The sequence below is a fragment of the Xiphias gladius genome, chromosome 10 (assembly GCF_016859285.1).
Source record: "Xiphias gladius isolate SHS-SW01 ecotype Sanya breed wild chromosome 10, ASM1685928v1, whole genome shotgun sequence".
Lineage (NCBI taxonomy): Eukaryota > Metazoa > Chordata > Actinopteri > Istiophoriformes > Xiphiidae > Xiphias > Xiphias gladius.
Genome location: NC_053409.1, coordinates 12967039 through 12986689, shown reverse-complemented (window position 1 = coordinate 12986689; position 19651 = coordinate 12967039).

Sequence of the window (19651 nt, the reverse complement as noted above, 5' to 3'; positions counted from 1 at the left end):
TGAACAGACACACATCAGCTGTGAGGAGACGGCACTGGATGTTCTAGTCTTCACGTTAACAACATCTGACAACAACCACGCAACAACGAGAAAACCCACCCAAGCAGGACTGTAACCCTTCAAGCTGAAAAAGTGTTTACCGTATAATGCGGCATAATATGATATCTGATATCAGGACAATATAGCGATATGTAATATAATATAATCACTGTGCTTGACATGCTTGATTATGATGGGGAGTACATAACATGAAAAAGGGCCTATGCTCGCTGTTGGCTGCTTTGAAGGTTAGGTGAAGGTCTAATTTTTCCTTCTTTTTTTTTCTGTTAAAGCAAGCTCAGCTGCATAGTTGCTGGTGAAGCCATCAACTATTCCGAAGTAATTTTTTTTTTTTTTTTTTTTTTACAGAAGAGATTTTCAAATGTCCAAGTAGGATAACAGAAGTGTAAATGATAAAAGTAACGAACGCTGAATTCCATTCCTCTGCTCCAGTTTCAGGGTCCTGGTATTGTGCAGGCTGGCTCATTGTCCCACTGTTATGGCTTACTGGGACGCTTCAATAGAACAGAGCCATCACTGATGTTATTAGTAAAACCTGTGGTTTTCCTACTATGGAAAGTCAAAATGACTGCTGTGAAAAAAAAAGCCTCTGCAACAGTAGCTGCAGCCTCGTATATCGGAGGTTGGAGAACTGTTCAGCAGAGGTGAAGATCTGCATTTTACCAATGGCTGTCTGTTTTTCTAACATTATGATCTAAAATTATTGTCTGGAGGATTGACTTATCTGACTTCCTGGTACCACAACGCTGTAGATCATTTGCTCAAATGCGGCAAACTGCTTTTTGTGCATATGCTGACAATCATTTTGACAAAGATATTGACCGATGTTCACTATTCTACAGTGCAGGAATGGAAATCTACCTGTAATTGGAATATTGATCGCCTATCTTCCTGTGGTTGGGAGACAACACGGTCCACAGCAACCGTTCCCAGTGAAGCCAAAACAACAGACTAATGTAAATGAATGGTGAGCAGGTCGTGCAACAGAATGCAAAGTAGAATGGAGCAGCATCTTTCACAGATATAAATCTAAAATCAGCTGGTTATTGCGGGGCAATAAACCTCAATATATTCGATTAGTGCGAATGTTTTGTGTAATGTATATTTACTGTGTTCCACCATGTGTACATCTTGAATCAGGGCAACTATCTCTGTAAATCATTATTAAATAAGTACATAACTAGATATGAAGTAGCTACAAAACTCTGAAAGTTACTGTAATTGTACTTTTACTTTAATTTTCTGGTTAAAATCAAACATGGCCTTTTCCTTTATTCAGAAAAGCTCCACAACTCCAGTTTATAGAAAGTCAGACTATGTGGATATTTGCGTGTTCCTCTTCCTGACTTACCATAAGGTCATAAATCATAGATGATTAAATAAACTATTTGGTAGGAATAATGCATTTTGCATCGTCCACGAGGTTTGCAGAGGAACATTGCATCTCTTGTGTCCTGGTGTCATTTTACGACACTGCGCATGGCACTACATCAGCATATACTATTTATATTTCCTGCATTGTGCACATACAGCCACTTTATGCAATTTTGCTGGAGCCTAGAGGCCTCTAGTGAGGAATATTTTACTCTGTGTGAGTGACAGCAGCTACGTCCCTCGCTACAGTATGCCAGCTCCAATGATGTGAGGAGAAAATCAAGTATTCTGTTTGATATAAAGCATCATAGTGATCCTGCAGAAACCCGTCAACGTATACGGATGTAGAAGTTTGTGAAAAACACCACATGCACTGTTACAGACATGAAACCTTGTCTCATTGTTAAGCCATCCATATTATGTGTCTGTATTATGTGTCTGCCTGTGGTCTTGGCCCACAGTTTAAAAACCTCCACTCGCCTGCTGGTGCAGCTGCATCGCTCTAAGATTCAGACTCTGGCAGTTTAATACGCTTGGACCCCACAGCCCCAGCTACTGAGAGGAAGTTTATGACCTCCATGTAATCAGCAGTAAATGCTGCCACCATCTGTCTCTTTTTACTCAATTATCTGACCCAGTGACTTTTACTGAACACTGTCCAGGTAAACACAGTAATGCAGATCTCCCGGCTAAGATGATGCCACATCTATACATCATCCCACACTCTTTATGATTTCTTTTAGGTCAGTTCTCATTCCAGCAGTGCTTTGAAAGTAAACGCTGTCCTTCCGTATTGAGCGGAAAATTCTTACAGTATCAGTCACCATAGATTCTGTGCAATTGAGGCTGTGGAGGCGTTATTCTATCAGTCCTCATAACTGTTTCATTGTGAAAGGGTCACATACGATATGCACTACATACTCGGCATGGCTAACACTGTCGAGCTTGAGCTTTATTTAAAAGTCCTTTAATGAAAACAGCCACTTATCTGGGTTTATAATGATTCATCTCTGTCACAGTGTGTTAAAATCAATTCATTAAGAATGTTGATTAAAGGGAATGCCGTATACCGCACCTCTGCTGGGCTTATTATCTTTTGCTCCACTCTGGCACCCCCTAATGGACAACCCATGGATGTTAAACAGTCTGGGACACTTGTTTCAACAAACCTTCAATAAACCAAAACTGAGGACAGCTTTTTGTATCTTTATCGCTGAAAAACTTTCATGTACAGTACATACATTTTTTGCCCAAGTCATTCGAGTGAGTCATCACTGGTGAAATAGGATTTTTGTGATATGGTTCATTACAATAGTATGACTGTTCATATAAATTAAGGCCTCAGCTCTCTATGTAAAGGGAAATGAACCTTCCAGGATTTATTAGTATGTTGCATGTTGATTAATGCTGATATAAGGCAGAAGTTCTATGTCTTTACTCATGACATGTTTTGCAACAGCCTGTCAAGATGCTACAAGAATCTGCCTGAATGAATGAGTTAATAAGTCTGAATAAATTGCTTAAAAATGTAATCACCTGAGAGAAGTGATTGATGGTATAAATCCTCATATGCCCACCTGTCTCATGGCCGCCATGACTCATTCTGAGAGTACAGGGCCATCTGTCGGCAAAAAGAGTGTCAGGGTTTGTTTTCAGTATGCGGGCAGTTAGCTAAGAGACAACCATCAAGTGTCAAACGACAGAATTTATTTCTTCCTGTTAAATTAATCTGATAATTACATACTCTAAGTCACTTGTGACAGCCACTCAGACGTAACTGCTGCCTATGTGAGATTGTCACCTACTACCAGACATTTTTTGATGCTCCCTGATCTATCCCACTTATGAACCCGCTTCTTCTTCAAAGCTCTTTTTCTGTTCTTCTCTTTTCTATTCCTGCTTCTGTCTCACCCCTTTTAAATGCCCATGAGACATGTGTGTAAATGAGTGTAAAATAGGAAAAGCAACACTCAGAGCTGGTTACCAATTCTAACTGGGATATCATAATGCTTACAGTCACAGGATATCTACTAGACCACATCAACACAGCCCTATACACACACCACTCTACACTGCACAGTCATACTGCACACAGGATCATTGCCAGCAAACACCTGGGCATCCTTTGTTTGCTATTTCTCCTCAAAAGGGAGGGAGACAGTGAGAAAAAAAAAATCACATTAAAAGACCCCAGGTAAATTGTATTATAAAACTGATACTGAATATATATACGTGAATTAATACAAATTACTAATACAAAAATTTGTCCTAAAATGCATGCAAGCTATTGGCAGCAAGCTGTGGAGAGAATTGTATCTACTGTACAAGATTTGATACCTACACAATTTATTGTCTGATGTCCATCCAACAATCTGCCCATAATTAAATTTTAGGATATAAATGTCTTGTCCACACAGCATCAACTCAAATGAGGTTGCCATGCCAACTGGTATCAGTCTAGCCAGGTGTGTCTGTAGTTGTGAAACAGGTCACTGGGTTATATCTGAGAGGGATTCAAAATAGACCGCATGCCACCTGTCAATAAAGCTCAAGTGTTAACAAGACACCCTGCAGCCTCGCTGGCCTTGGTGCTGCTCATCATTTCATCATGTCCTGAGTAATCATGCAGGGGTGGGCCACTCCTTTAAAGCAGTTGCATTTGGATGGCTTCCCCCCTTCAGGGTGACTGACTGGAAAAATATTGATGAGATCTGGGAGGATTTCAAAACAAAACACTAAAGCGCAGTTATTTCTCCAGTGTGAGCTGGGGCTAAACAGGCAGCCTCAGTCAGCGGAGCACTCCAGGACAGACAAGAGTCTAAAGCTGAATCCGAGGCGAGAGGAAACAACAGCAAGATGGTAGCGACATCAACTGTTTTCAGTTTTCTCCACTAGGAGTCTAAATTGAGCCACGAAAAAAAACAGACTACAGTCACAGCAGAGCCACTGTGGGATACCAAATTAAAATGAATGCTGAATTGTATTATTGAAAGGCTGGTTTTCCAAAATAAGTACAAATAGTGAATGAACTCTAGATGGCAACTGCCAAATCATAAGTAATTTGATGTACAGTGAACAGGTTTCTGCTTGAATATTATTTGAGGTCATTTGCAATAGGAGTTAAGCCTCAAAGAAACTGCACCCAAACATGTGGAATTAGCAATGTAATTACTGTAATTGTATCCTGAAGTTGTCAAATTCTTGGTTATAAAACACTTTATTACATGTTCTGCCAATATAGTCCTCTATGGTTGTTATACAGCACAAACCAATTCCTTAAAAACACATGTATCAGCTCAATGAAGCTAATTTCTTTCATTTTGAGCTACGCCAGAATGGCTCTAAGGATGACAGTGTCAGTTGTTTGGTCAGTTGGTTGGTTGGATGGTCTGTCTGCCACTTTGATGGATGGATTGCCATGAAATTTTTTATAAACACTCATGATCCCCAGAAGGTTTTTGCGATCTAGGGTATCCTGACCCTTCCTGTAGTGGCACCTTGAGGTTGACATTTTTGCCCAATAGGACATGTAAGGCTCCCCCCTCAGCATGAACCTTACCTTTAAATCTAGCGCGCCATCAGGTAAAAATTTAAATTAATCTAATCCTGTGGTTTATGACCAAATATGTATAAACCCAATGACATTCTAATAAGCATCAGCTGTACTTTGTGTTTATTGCTAATATGTTAGCATTCTAACAAACCTAACTAGGCTGGTGAACGTGGTAAACATTACACCTGCTTAACATCAGAATGTTAGCACTGTAATTGTGAGCAAGCAGATGTTAGCATTTAGCTCAAAGCACAGCTGTGGCTGAGTACAGGCTCACAGAGTTGCTAGCATGGTTGTAAACTGCTAGTCTTGTTGAAATGTGTATACTTATTTGTATCCTCTTTTGTCTTTGTTATGAAAGCTTTCATGAGACAAGGACTCAGGAACTTTTAAAAACAAAACTGAATGCTCTCCATTTCATCATGTCTTTTATTACATGCTGGAAAAATGGTAATTTGTTGGATATTATACTGTTGATCAGAGTAGTAGTGTCTAGTCAACCAACACTATCAGGCAAAGCAGCACTCTGATAACACTCCTGCTTTTTAATGTAACGGTGAGGAAACCTTAATTTGATCTGTTCCTCCTTCATGACTTTATATCACAAAAAACAGGCACAAATATCCCCTTCGGGTTTGGAGGAATGCCAATAATAAAATTACAGGTAAGGCCTTCCCACATTCAGTGACCCACAGACATGACCATGACTGAGTAGTGCTGCTGCCTCAGCAGGAGCGATGGTCAGCGTCATGGTCAATCAACCACTGATGCAGGCTACAGAGACACACAGCTCACCAGTGGGCAGCAGGGACTGTCCACACGCAGTAAATGTTTATGTCATTATTCATCCTCCAAGAGAAATTTCCACTTCTAATCTCTACCTCTGTTTTAGTTTTTTGTCCATTCAACACCGGGATGAGAGGCTTTTGAAATTTAACTGGTTGGGAAATTTGGTCCTTTTGTTTTTTGTGGCGAATTGGTGTTACTATACATACCTAGGTCTTGGGAATTTTCCAGCCGTTTTACACGTGAGTGATTTAGAGAGAGTCAGGGAAATTGGCTCATCGCTCAGTAGAGCTGTGAGATTTCTGCTGATGGCATTTCCATCAACAGCAGGACATAATATGTTTATAGATCTCTGTTTGCCTGGCCCCTTAATTTCTCCCTCTACAACACAGTTTCTAACAGCTGCGTGGGCGTGAGGAGGGTGGACTTTATAGATTGTCCATACAGTGGATCTATAGGTAGCAAATTGCGCTGACAAAGCATGACAGGGTGGCTGAGGTGAAAAAGTAAATCTCATGGTGACTTACAGAACATACAGTGTTTAATTAAGACAGTACATTCTGACTATGGTACAGTAAGATACTGTTACTGTATAGATACTTTGGGAATTAAATCGCATATACTGCCCTTTTGAACCCTACATTTGACGTTTTTATGACAACCTATTCAGATAATGATAATGGTGTGATGAGATCATTGTAAGAAATTGATTTTCTAAATCTATGGAGGAATAAGAACAGAATCTCTAATGAAAGCAATTGTAGCCAGACTTCCTGTTTCTGTGTTACATCCCAGTTTTCAGCTGTCCTAGTGTTAACAGACAGCTCTGGCCACATGATGTCCATTAAGTGTCAGTAAATGACATTAAATTCCGTATGAACAGGTCTGCTTACTGGGTGTAAATGGATTTGAGAGGTCCTGATGATGTGCTGCTCTCATGGTGAGAGATTTCATCAATGTTTGATGCAAGAGGAGATGTTTACGTGTCTTGTAGCGGTTCAGTCAGGCTCATACTGTATATTAAACTGACAAATGAAAGCCTAAAAAGACGGGCGAAACAAGGGCACGTTTTTTAGTCACCAAAAATCAATCCTTGTTTCAGGAACTCAGTCCTTTGTTGCCTTATATTTGATTGCTTTCCAACTGCAGCATCTTTTTAAATTATTATCACACATTGTCACCACTAAATCAAAATCTAATATAAGACTCATGCAAAGGAGCTTGTTATAGTTTCTAGGATAATTAGGAGTGAGGGGGGGCATGTCCCTCCTCATCCCCAGCGGAAATTACACCCTGAAACAGATAGACACTATACTTTTGGTCGCTGAATGGATGCAGGTGGTGTTCTTAACGCTCTTTGAATCGTTACAATAGAAAAGCTGTGGGAGGCCTTAACCTGGACAGCCACATCTGCCCTGTGATGATTACACAATAATAATTACATTGGTCACCAGGAGCCAAGAGCTACTGAACTGTTTATTTACGGAGTCATCAACCTCTGGACAATTTCATCATGGGAAATAAACAACCAGGGTCACGTCCTTCACTAGTGAAATATGTCAACTCATCTGTGAGCCACCGTGTTAATAAAACATTCTGGCACGGAGACATAAAACTCAAATATTAGGTGCACACTCTCACGCACACTCGCACTAGGTTTAGACTACATTTAGCCCCAGTTAAACCGTCTCATACCAATGTAAAATAGTGAAATGAGAAACCTGTGCTGACATTTCAGTGCACCTAACAGTATCAAACTGGGATGGCATCTTTGACATAATCTGGATTTTGAGTGTCATTTTCATTTTAAGTGAGAAAGAGCAAGCAATGTCAGAATGTGCATACTGCCTACAAGGAGCTTGACATCAAAGAAAGTGTTCTATTCAAATAACAAAATCTGAAAGATGATCCAGGGGTAAAGAAAGCATACAATAAATGCCACCCTGAATGCAAATAGTGCATTTGATCCATATAATTACATGGTGTAAAGCTAAAAGTGGAAAATCCACCTGATCCACGTTACAGTATATGATATCTTTTTAGTGGTGTTATTGGATAAGCACCATGGTACTATACACATACGGAAAATATTGTATCAGCATTGTGATACTGGTTTTTTTCCACCCTACAGTAGCTCCCACTCCTTCGCCACCTGCCTCAGTGTTGTAGGTTTTGATGCATCCATCAGGAGGTGGATTAAAATAAAAAATGAGTATAACTGCTGTCTACCAAATGAATCAGGGCGTTTATTCAAACGAATGACGGGCATGATCGGCATGCTGATTTATTGCACATCCTTTCGTTTTGTGCAAATAATTAAGCTGAATCTAAGTCTTGCTCAACCCCCTCTGCACAAACATACCTCTTTAAGAATGGTACTTTAACTGTTTTCATCTGGCAGTGACACCCGTAAAGCACGTCCACTGAGGACGCTGTGTGGGGGCCGGGAGCTCTCATGGGAAATCTAGTAGTTTGTTTGGCGGGAAACAGGAGGTGTAAACAAATGGAAGGCAGAGGAGGATTTATAGCTTCCTGATGCATACATCTCCATGGTGGGACAAACCCACCTGCTCAGCCATGGCTCATTCTGACAGGCTGCAAAGGGGTAGTCAGAGAAACTAACTGCTGCTCCTGTGAGTGTTAGGAAGTACCTCTGCTCTTCTGTTATACAATACTGAGGTAAAATGTACTAAAAATACAGAATTACCTTCCCTGCAGTAAATTCAATTGAGGCAAAACATGTGACTAGCTGTAAACAGCTGGTAGTGGATTTGTGTCTGCTATAAAGGTTCAAATAAATAGCCACAACTGTCCTCTAGTTGGTTTAACGTGTATTTTCAGGGACATGCTTCATGATAACAAGTAAGCTGTAGTCTTTTCGTTCAGCTGGCCATAATGCATAGCAGTGAGTCCGTTTTAACGCAGCTTAGGAACCGTAATATGTCAATCCCTCCTTTGCTCCCATCATCCCTGTCACTCTCCAGTCACATAACAATAAAGCAAACTCGCCAGTGTCTTCGGGAATAACAGTTATATACATTCTATTAAGTTTTGAAGACAATTGAAAACAAGATACCTCAATACTGAAAATGAAACATTGTGTGCAGAAATTCAGTAACAGAAATACGCTGTAGGAAGTTGTGTAACATATTTATTAGTTCACGGGGGGACTGACATTTTCAGTTGTGAGGGTTACTATTTACAGATTGAAATTAGCCTCATTAAAAAGAAAAAAAATACATAATTGGATCCAAAATTGTATTTATCTTACGAGTTACAATGCAAATTGACAGAACTTAACTTTACAGTTTAATTTCCCCATTTATCTGCTACTCTCAGCTGTTGTTTTAGGAATAACAAGTCTACAAACCACGCAGCACATACGCCGCGGGCCCATCTGGACATTAGTTATATCTCAAACATAAAACAAAACATCTAACATCAAATAACATGACTACGTACCGTATAATAAGCATTTCCTTGCACATTACATTAGTATGCAACCGCTGATGCATTTATTTTTTTATTGCAGGTTCCCTTGACTATAAAGCTAGACATTGCATTACAACTAAAATAGTAAGGCATGCTTTACTGTGAGCTAATAAAAAGCAAAATTCATTTGCAAACACTTGACAGTTTCCCCTCCAGGAGAAATGCAGTGAGCATATTGTAAAAATCCATGATAATTATCTTGCAATATTGGTTTTATTACTGGAGGATGTATCCCAACCGCATGGTGCTTTCTGGCATAATTTCAATGCTTCACTGCCATATCATGAAGGGAGGATTATACCAATGAAGCAAACAGACAAAACCAACAAAAGACCAGTCTAGACTTACTCTGTATGGTACTGTTTACGGTACAGAAAGGCATGAACGCATATTAATAATGTAAACATTAACTTCACTGCTATTGTGATTGGACATGATGTATCATGTTCTAACAATGTGACATACCTCCCTTTCCTGCTGTTTCCCAACTACTGAGTTATTGGCCATAGCCTTAAGAAGTCATAGGTGTGGGTTAACATTGTATATTCATTCACAACAATCTCCTCGTTTTAACCCTGATTCTTCAGGAAATCTCCTCTCAGGTTCAATTCAAAATAACTTTTTTTTTTGTGTTTAAAAAAACAAAACAAAACATTCTTTATATGCTGTTTCTAAGCTTGTAACATGTTGTAGAGTGAAATATTCAAAACTAAGACATAAAAAAGATGGAAATAAAATAGTCTTTTATACCTATTAACCTAAAATTCAGCCTGTTATAGCTGGGTTATTTGGAAACTTAAAATCTCCATTATAATTAAAAACAAGGCTGAGAGTCATAGCCATGCTTTGTGAGGATGTACTTCGGCAAAGCGGTGCTTTCAGCTAAATGCTAACCGCTGCATGCTAACATGCTCACACTGACAATGCTAACATGCAGATGATTAGCAAGTATAATGTTTCCTTGTTCTCCTACTTAGTTTAGCGTGTCAGCACGCTATCATTGGCTTATTAGCTTTACGCACAAAATACAGATGAGTCTGATGATGGCACTAGGGGGAAAGACAGGGGATCACCAAAGTCATTAAGACACAATTTCTGCAAACCACAAATGTCGGTACAGAAAAAAAGTCCCCCAAAAATATGTCCCAGTTCATTTAGTGGATGTTGAGACATTTCCCAGGATAAGTGAAAACTATAACCTGTTAGTGGCATTAGATACAAAGTCAGTGGATCACAAAAGTCCTGTGGCTTCATCAAGTACCCGGATGTTCAAGTGTTATTTTTCCTCAGCATTCACCAGGTGCGGGCCAATAAATGTGTCATGTATTTTGAGTATTTCGAGTACTGAGTGTTGCGCACCTTTCAGGCCTCAGTGGTTGTGGTTGGGTCTTAGGCTCGGTCATGGTTGGGTGAAGCACAGATAACTGCTTGGTGTCATAAGACAAGTGGTTTGGGTAAGAATAATGTTAGGTTCGGGTTAAGGTAAGGGGAAACACATTTCAATGGGAAACAGACTTTGACACAACACTGGTAAGTAAAACAATATGCTTCATTATCCTCCCAAAATATTAAGATGCAGGTTACATAAATCTGATTAATTATAAAATCAGGAAATGTTTTTTTCTTAACTTAATGTAATAATACTGTGTTGATGCTACTTGTTTGCTTTTTACAGGAAATAAGGAATGACCTGGAGATGATAAAAGTATTTAAATCAAAATGCAAAAGAAATATTAACTCTTAACAGGCACCAAAAGTTCTGTAACTTAACCAAACAAGCAAGTCTCTCCAAAGTCTGCAAGTAGCAGGAATCATTGTCATCAACTGACAGGCTAACAAGCACTGAGTCTACTGTCTGACCCAGGTAATGAATCTGGCAAGCCCCGAAGCTACCAAGCCGTCGCTTCAGCATTTTTAAGTGTACGGGCTGGAGTTCGGCATGTACTGAAGGTGCCGAGGCCCGATGCTGATACCAGAGCTGATATCAGCATACGCTGAGTCGAGTCGAGTATACAGGTTTGTACGGGTTTGTAGTCCTCAGCATACAGCTCCACGGGGAAATTGTGTCAGTCATCACCTGCGCTGCATAAAGCTAAACTTTGTCACATAGTACTTAAGCGAAGATTTCTTAGGACTGAAACATCTTGTGCACAATTTGTGTCAAGTGTCTCTCACTTGATTTATTCTTTGTCTCGTCTTGCTGGTGCATCACGGGGGGGAATCATCTCTGAGGCAGCATGGGGTTCACGAAAGCCAAACATTCGTCTTTCAAGTCACTTTGTGCTCACTAGCCAATATATAGGGGTTTAGTGTGCCTCTTGCCTGATTACCTTCTTGTCAGAAGAGAACAGACCCAACGGGAAGGGAATGTCAGCACAACCTACACCAAACCCTCAGTGGAGAGCAGTATGCAGTAGGACTCAATTCCTGATCCTTAGTTTCCATCCTCTTGATAACATTCAACTGTAATGTATTGAAAAATCTCTGTACATGGTCACACAGCTTACTGTCAAACCTTTCTCGGGTCTAGTCTAAAGACTGTATATAATTCTGAATGAATGAATTCTGAATTCTGTCATTAATCTGCTTCAGTTCTGTGTGGAGGCCTGTCAACGAAGGAATAAGACATATTCAGTGTTGTTCTGCATGGTTGCAAGAAATCATGGATGTATTCAGTTTCTATGTTGGAAGCTGTATTTCTGATGTGACAACCATTATTCCATTTTTGCCCTCTGATTTACAGTGATCTCATAATTTAAATTCAATCCTGAGGGGATTGGAAAGGGTAAACCTTAGAGTGTGTATGCAGCACAGCGTGGCACGCCGCTTGGCTAAAAGCAGTCTGGCAGTGCAGTTCAGTAGGGCATTAGGCATGTCATAATTGCATCTGCTGTCTGAGGTCGCAGAAGACCAGTGAGTATTGCTCTGAAAGTGGGTTACTGATGGAACCTTGTGGAGTGAGAGGAGCCCATTACTGCGAGTCCCAGACAAGAGTGAAAAATGAAATGGCTTTTCAAAAACTGGGCTGCTATAACATTTTGGTGCCATATAGTGGAAGAGTAAGTGTGTCAGTTGCAGGGGGGTGGGGGGTTGGCGAGGAAGTGGGCAGCTCAACAGGCTCTGGGAAGATGGAATGATATGAGAGCAAGGTGTAATTTCCTGGGAGTTCCCCAGAGAATCCCAGCCCCTGGATGGGAATTATCACAAATTGTTGATGCTCTCTCTCTCTCTCACTCACACACACACGCGCACACGCGCACACACGCACACACAGGCACAGGCAAACACAAACGTGAACACACACACAAACAGATCTGTGTTTTGCACTTCTTCTTTTTTACTTAGGGAGTAATTGGCTCCAGCAGCAGCTACACATGCTGGTGGGGAGAAATGGGGCAAATAAAACAAATCTAATTGCAAATAAGTTACCTGGTGAGTTCAGTTAGATATTCTCCTTCAGGGCCTCTGAGGGAGGAAAAAATAAGACAAGGGGGAAAAAAAGTACACCAACTGTGATACACCCAGTGTTGCACCTGTTGGGTTAATTGGTTTTTCTGAAATTTAGAGAGAGACAAAATAGCGCAGAATTTGATCATCTACATTACACTAGCATTTTTAAATTTCCACATTATTTTCCAGGCCTGAAGAGGGCAGACAAGTCTTCTTTTGAAAATGGATGGTGGCAGTTCTTCAAATCCACAGTGTGTTTTCCCCGAATACAGCAAGAGACATTTGTTAATTTGCACAACACTAACTCAATCTTTTAATATGATACAAGGCATTTCAGCATATGTTTTTCATTATCACAGACATCATAAATTATTTAGAAGATAGAACACATGCAGTTCTACAGCAAAGCCAAATAAACCTATACATTACAGCATTGTATTCAAATGTATGGGGCTTAGCAAACACACTATCAGATCCATTAGTTCCACCAATGTAACAGTGACAATAGCATGATAACTGCCCGGCAGGCAACAGCAATCAGGTGAAATAGAAGTGTATATCTCTGTGACGTGAGCCATAAAAGGCATTCATCCAAAGAAGTGTGTGTGTGTGTGTTCAGACAAAAGCCAACACAGTGGCACATGGCTGGAGAGTGGAGAGAAAACCTGTCCTCTTATCTTTTTGATTCTCCGGTGGTGGCGCTTCCCGTAGCTGAGGTTTTTACTATAGCAGGAGTGCCCCTCATTCACATCCTTTTGTTTTCTGTCCAGGAGAGTTAATGTCTGTGACTGTGCAGTTACCATGTATGGACACAGCAATATGGGAATGGTAGGCTTGACTGCTGAATATGCAGGGGTGCAAAACCTCTTCATATAATTATGTTAATAGAATGTCCAGAATAATCAAATCTTATCTATAAAAGTCATAAGTAATAATGGGAAGGTTGCAGCCTCCATATGCACCCATGGGTGCAATGACCTACAAGGATCTACTGCTCATAAGCTACAGATTTTGCTAATGACATAGAGTCTAATAAGGCAATTGGACACCACCCGAAATCATAGTGGTTCTTTCATTAAGAACATGCTGGAAACAGCAAAAAACAGAAAATGGCCATCTGAAAAAGACAGTCCTTTAAAATGAAGGTGACAAGCTACTTAACTCAAAAAAATAGAGCTTTTATAGAAAATGCGGTTAATTTGGAAAACAATATGGTGTAATTTCTGGTGCGGTAATAAGACAGAAATAAACTGTTTTTCCTCTGTGATTACATTTGTGTGTTGTTAAACCCAGGTTTGGGGTAGATGGATGTCATTACTATGTGGTCTTCTGATCCATCGCTCTCACTGTAATAGTCCATAAAATTCTAGAGCAATCATCTCTTTTAGTACAGTAATGTTGCAATGTCTTTGAGAAACAATGGGATGACTCACACAAGATGATATGTCTTTGGATTCTGCAGCGAGATTGGCTTGTCTCAGACAAAATAATGGCACCGGATGCTGCTCCGTCCTCCCTTTCATGGTGGAAATGAAAATGAATCAGGGCAAAAGATAAAAGCTTGACAAGCAACACAGTCAATCCTTCAGTTTAACAGCCAGAGAATTCACTGCTGAACAAATGAAAGTGGGCCGCTGGGAAGAGGGGGATAGCATTATTGTGAAAGAGGGTGGCACTGTGAGAACCAGGCAGGCTAATGTGTGTGTGTATGTGTGTGTGTGTGTGTGCCTTTGTTGCCACAATGCACTTTCTCACTTACAGAGAGAGAAAAGAGAGGAGGCGTGTATGTGTGTAGAGGATATGGGCTTTGCACACAGAGGAGATGTCAGATTCAGATCTTCCTCAGAGAGGGCAGATTTGACCAAATAAACTGCCCTGGTTTTCTGAAGTCTGTTGCCTGTCTCTCTGAGGGGAACCGTTATATTATTCACTGCTGCTCCGTGAGCGTGTGCAGCACTGCTCGGCAGTGATGCAGTGACTTATAATCGGTAAGTAACTCAAGCATCAGCATTTCACAGCAGACATGTTGGTGTCTCTTGGGCCGCTGACCTAATCGCTGGAGCTAGCAATGAGCAGACTAATCCATCACTGTGACACCGCCGATCCCCCCCCATGCCCACTACCTTCACCACACACCTCGACTTACACACTCGCCTCACTTAGTGGGTGTGGACAGCGAGGCACAGGGTAGCCGGGCCAGAGTCAAGATGGGCAAAAGATTCCTGCTTAGGTTGTGTATTGTAACAGAAGCAAAGCTTCAGTGCGGTGGTCTTGGGAATTTTCACAGTCACAGGCCTCTAGAGTTACAGTGCCCTTCTTGCTAATCAGATCACAACATCTCTTCTGCGAGGTCCTGCAGGCTTCACTAATCTTATTACAAACCCCCATGTGGACGAGCTGCAGAGGAGGCCCTCAGATGCCACACCTGCTCATACAACAGAGCCCCATGCACTGATCTAATCAGGCTGTATGCCTATCATTGATTTTCAGCTATAAAGTTTTGAACAGGATTGAAATGGATTGAGCCGAGGGGACAGACAGGAGCAAAGACAAGAAAAAAAAAAAAAAAGGAATGGGATGCAGAGACCATCCATGTGGAAATTAGAATGATGTGTGTGATGATGCAAGATCCACGATTCGCTCTTTCTGCTGGTCATCTGTGTATCCCCAGGGCTCAGACATCAGTCTTGAAAAGTGACTTCAGACATGTAAAATCCTAAAACTATTTAACTTTACAAATCATTACTGAATATTAAAGTCTTTTTTCTCAAAACTAATGACAAAATCTGCATGGTGGACCTCAATAATTCCATTATAGCCAATGGAAATCCACTACTTTTCTTGTATCATATATTCCTGACATAAGTGGAGAGAAATTTCTTTTTTTCAGTTATTCAGTCTTTCCTTCAAATTCAGAAAATTGTTTTTTTTTTCCTTTTGTGAGTGGAACTGCACTTAAATCAGGGGAAGTCACCTTGTGATATTATGAAAGAAGTGTACCACGTGCTCTTGCGTATCCGCAGAGATTTAACTTGTGGCATATAGAGGAATGATAAGCACATTGTTTGTTGTATTTCTTCAATTCCAGCTCAATAACACTCTCACTGTCGCTAGTCTTGTATTGTTGATTGGAGGGGTAGACACATAGCAGGTCTATGGGACAATAGGAGGATTAATGGGGAGTCCATAGGCTCCTGATATGAGGTTCAAACAGACAGGACTGGATCACTCTCCCAAGGGACGGCTTAATGACAGACATTAAAAATAATTAGGAAAGACAAAACAGTGCTGCTTCAAATTAACCCTCCTTAAATCCAAGACATGTCCCTCTGTGAGCAGCAATGAAGCTGTTCAATTATGATTATCAGATATGTTATTTCATTAAAAATGTATCTGTTTTCATGATGTGGTGTTTACTGTTTTTTATTCAGTGTGGATATCAGCCAAAATAAAGATTGAGTGAGTATGATGTTCCATATTCTTTTTAGAAGTTAGCCTTAAGGTGGCTGATGCCAGGTATGTTTGCTTTTTGCACAGGGTAGTTTTGTAATTCCTCCGCCTTTATGCCAATATTCCATAAATGAGAAGTTATGGATTTGGAGCCATAGTGTAGCTTTACAATCTTATGGAGAAGAAAAACAGTAATTAGGTCTTAACATTGGTTTAAAGGAGATAGCAGAATTTCCGTGCATTAGCCGTCTTAACCCAGGATATATATCCTGTATTAAACACAAATCACAGAGTTAAGGAGGATTTGATTTGCTTAAACAAGGGCAAAGTACAATGTTTAGTATTTTGCATGCATATTATTTTCCCTGTTCCTTTGGCGATGTTTGACCAGTTTGATCTATGGATTTTCTTAATCTAATTTCTGAATGCACATCTTGTTACCAAAGATTTAATGGACCTAGTATCTCTCCACTACAATAACCAATATATTGTGTAAAAAATATATTACACTTGAGCAATTCACCATGGAAATTATGTTTGAAATTACTAAACTAGTTACTTTTGCGTTATTATCCAATTAACTCTTGGAATTAAGAGCAGTGTAAAGGCACTAATAGATTTTTCTAATCCTAAACACCTAATATGAATACAGAATACTAAATGAGTTGGGAAAATCAATAGCTTGTGGCTGAAATGAGACCTGCCTATTGTAATTTCACAGTAGAGGACTCTATAAAAAAGAAAAAGTAGAGAGTAACTAGAGAAGATGGGCTCAGGGAAGTGATTTGTGTGTCTCTCAGAACCATATAATTTATAGGCCGTTGGGGAATGTTAGTTAGAGTTACATGTCCAGTGGACAGCAGCTTCATATTTCCATAAAGCCTCCTTTCAGATTCAACACTGGGTATGAATTTCAGAGACATACGTCTGCTCTGCTCTGGGAGGACTGGGAGGCTGCCAGAAGTGCAGTGGATCCCTGTTTAAGCCCTGTACAACAGACACAGAGAGAATGGGTGGGGTGGAAACCAGAGAGGACTCCTTTTCCCCCTCTTGGTCCCAAAAGAAGGGATGTATTGGCACCAGCAAGCTGCAGACCCCCTCAGATAATTAAAAGTGAGGTATAAATCAGTGTGTAAGCAGTAATCACACAAGCTCCTGCCAACTCCCCGCAATGATCATAAATCTAGGGGAAAACAAAGCTTCAGCACTAACAAAGGCTCTGCAATCCCCCATGATCTGGGGTTGGATAGGCATTTCATAGAAACCACATTGCCCTTCTATGGCTGAAATAATACATCTTTAATACTGACGACATGGTTTTATATTTAAAACGATTTAAATGGATCATGGAGCAGCAAAGGCTCTACGAAAGATGAATTCATACAGGAGATTTTTTTCATGAAAATAAATGCTCCTGTAAAAGACTGTGAATTAAGAGCATTTTCACATTTAATGTTCCTCATGCAATCTTATCTCCTTGGCCTGTTTAAATCTTATGTATAGAAGAAAACCTTTACAAAACAGAAGACACCACTTCACTTGACATCTTGACGGGTGCAAGTAAAACTGAATGGAACCGAAGTCTGGCATTGGTGTGTCGATGGCGAGTTGGTAGCAGAACAACACATCATGCACCATATTGATTTGTGAAGGGAAAAAAAAAAAGTGTGAAAAGTGTGAGACATGAAAAAACATTATTGATCCTTGCTGAAATCATGCTGATTAAAGTCTGAGCGGAAAGGGAGGTCAATAATGGTTCACCAGTGAATGCATCTTGATAAGGTCGGTGTGAGGTACAACAAAGCTTTTTATGTGCAAAAAGAAAGAAGAAGAAGGACTACAACTACTGATTTGATCTATATTGCTTAGGTACCAGTTAGGGAAAAAATGTACAGAAGTTCCTTTCTCATGCATAAAAACTGAATTTCTATAGGATACAACCCCCATGGTATGATTTCAAAACATGAAAGATGATATCGAAATCACAAAAAATGGGCCTACTGTTTCTTTGTTCTTTAATATTACCTTGTTGCTGAAAGAGAGTCAGGGACGAGGACCTCCAGGGTCAGGATCAAAGCTAGTCTCGTGCACTGAGCAGTCAACTGTAAAATACTATGCCTGAGGACTTATCCAGGCTTATAGTGAAGAAATGACTCCCTCTTCCTTCTGTCATGCAGTAAAATCAAGATGAAAAGCTTAACACTTCAAAATGTTAAGAAATGAGATTCAGGAGTTATGGGAAAAATCTGGTAAGAGTTAATACTTGGAAAACAAGGACCATTAATAAGCGAGTGTGTCAACGTGCTGCAAAAATCTTACAATAAATTCCTCTACAGGCCTGTTTTAATAAGCAGCCCATTTTTGTTTCCAGGCTCTAAAAAACCTTATCGGATCCATTACTTTCTAAACCACACAGTCTGACCTCTAGCATTAAGCCAAGATGGGTTTTGTTACAGCTAAATAGAGTAAAACACATGAAAAACTTTACATCTAAGACCACTGGGCAATAGAACGAAGACGGATTATAGCTTGTCTGAGCTATCGGAACAAACATGTTGTATATTTATCCCTCTGCTAATCTGCAGGGATCAAAGCTTGTTACTGAGATTACCTGCTAATCAGCACAAAAAGCACAAGCAGATCCAGTGGACAATGATATTACTGTGTGTGTGTGTGTGTGTGTGTGTGTGTGTGTGTGTGTGTGTGGTGTGTGTGTTTAAACCCCCATGTGATCAATAAGGTTGTAAGCTTGGGTTTTAATCACGCTGCCCTATGCTCTTGGGTAAACATCCATGTGAATGGGAAAGACAGCTATGGTATAGTCAGTGTTTTCTCAGTCAGGCCCACGATTTTAAACAATAATGACTTTTTAATGTGGACCTTTGATTACATTGTCATGGTGAAATATGGGTCTTCTTGACCGCATTGGAAATGAGGGCCTAAACGTAAATTACTACAGCAGCATAGATTAGGGCAGTGCGTCACGAGGCAATCTTCATAAATTCAAATCTAATCTTAACAGAGCCAGCGGTGTCCGCCATAGGAGAAGGACTTTACTGAGGGCAGAACTGGTAGAGCCAATGCCCAGTGCTCAGGCCCCCTTAAGTGAGCAGTGAGACCACACAGCCAAAACCTTAAAGACATAGTTCAACATTTTTATGAATACGCTTAGAAGCGTATGAGTTAGATGTGTGGATCGATACCACTCTCATGATTGAATGCGATAGTTTAGTTTAGCATAAAGACTGAAAAGGAGGAAACAACATCTGCCAACATCATCACCTCTTTCATCGCCTCAGTAATTAACACCGTATATCCTGCCAAAAAAATAGTGAGGCACATAACTCCAATAAACCGGTTTTTGTACCTGGCGGTGCTTCCTGTCTTCACGCTATGCTAAGCTAACTGGCTCCTACCTGTAGCTTCATATTTGACAAGAGACTATTATAGAACTTCTCATCTAACTCTCAGCAAGAAAGCAAATAC